Source organism: Mandrillus leucophaeus, unplaced genomic scaffold, assembly GCF_000951045.1.
Source record: "Mandrillus leucophaeus isolate KB7577 unplaced genomic scaffold, Mleu.le_1.0 Scaffold20, whole genome shotgun sequence".
In the NCBI taxonomy this organism is placed as follows: Eukaryota; Metazoa; Chordata; class Mammalia; order Primates; family Cercopithecidae; genus Mandrillus; species Mandrillus leucophaeus.
Window position 1 is genome coordinate 3834761 of NW_012102032.1, and position 1666 is coordinate 3836426.

The following is a 1666-nucleotide window of genomic DNA, read 5'->3' on the forward strand; positions in this document are numbered from 1 at the left end:
CTTGGACCATGCACTCCCGCTTCACACACCTCATGACTCCCTGGGGCTTCGGGACAATAATTCCTCAGTAGGTCTGCGAATATGTTGTATCCTGGGCCTCTGCCTGGCCCACCAGCCTCACCCTGTCCACCCTCTCCCTGTGTTGGAACTGAGTGAGGCCGACAGTGTCATTCTCTGGGCCCAGAATGCTGTTCCCTCTCTGTGTCTACTTGGTCAGCTTTGAGACATTCTTCAAGACAGTCTCCAGAATCAACTCCTCAAGAAAGCCTTCCTTGACCTCCCCCAGTTGATCCAAGGCTCTTTGCTCTCCTTAAGATCCCTGCATGGGCTCTTGGGGTGCCATTTGTTTGCCTTTCTGCCCCCCTCTGTGAGCTCCTTGAGGATAAGGCTCACGCTCTGCTCAGTGGAGAATGCCCAGTGCCCGGTGCAGCACCTGCCAAGGGCTCAGTAAATACTTGTTGAAGAAATCATTGAATGAAAGGTCAGGAACAGGTGTCCAGGGGCTACTGGGTAAAGAGCACTGGTTTGGAAGTCAGGGGACCTGGCATGGAGGTTATTCTGAACTGTGCCACACTGTTGACCTTGGTCAAGTCGTTTCCTTCCCTGGGCTCCTTCTTTCTCAGCTCTGCAAAAAGGAGCTTGCATTAAATGTCTCTCCCCTCTTGAGACTTGACAATTCCCTTAGAAGAGGAAAAGGACACTCAAGGTTGACAAGGGTGACAGGGAACAGGCACTCTCATGCATGGCTGATGGGAGGATGAGGTATAATCTTCAGCAGGCCATTTGACTATCAATATTAAAAAGCCCTAAAACACGCATACCCAAATATGCAGGAATTTTACTTCTTGCCTAAGGAAATAATTGAAGATGTGGTTAGAGATTTAACTCCATGGATACTTATCCTAGTACTACTTATAATAATGAAAATCAGAACCCTAGGAATCTAACAAGATAGAATTAGTGAATAAATCATATAAAATAGTTATATGAAATATTATACAGATATAAAAATGAAGCAAACCTATGTTTATTGACACAGGGAGATGCCCAGACTAAAATTGTTAAGTACCAAAAGAAGATGGTAAAACAATATTTAAAGTTCTTCTTATCAATATTTAAAAATATATGTCTACATATAGGATATCAAAATCTTAAAAGAGGTATTGGTGAGTGGTGAGATTATGGGCAATTATTTTCCTTCCTACTGTTTATTTATGTGAAGACAATGATAAACCTTGAAAGAAAAAAAAGTACCCACAATCTCACTTGATGTTAAGTAATTTTGATTTATTTTTATTTTTGCATACTCATATTCTCAAACTTTTCATCAATGAAAATTATATTACTTAAAGGATTGAAAAATCATTTCCAAAAGCCTATAAAATTCTAGAGCCTGATTCACAAAGAGCCACTTGACCAACTGCACACACAGCAAGTCACTGGCAGGGCAAAAACTGGGTTCCCCTTCCCAGCAGGGGACAGAATCCCTGGACACACTGGGAAGATGTTCTGGGTGTTGCTGTCTCTTGTCCCTTGGCCAAGAGGTGGTCTGGGCATAGAAGACAAGAGTGGGCTGGTTGCGGTGGCTCATGCCTGTAATCCCAGCACTTTGGGAGGCCGAGGTGGGCAGATCACAAGGTCAGGAGTTTGAGACCAGCCTGGCCAA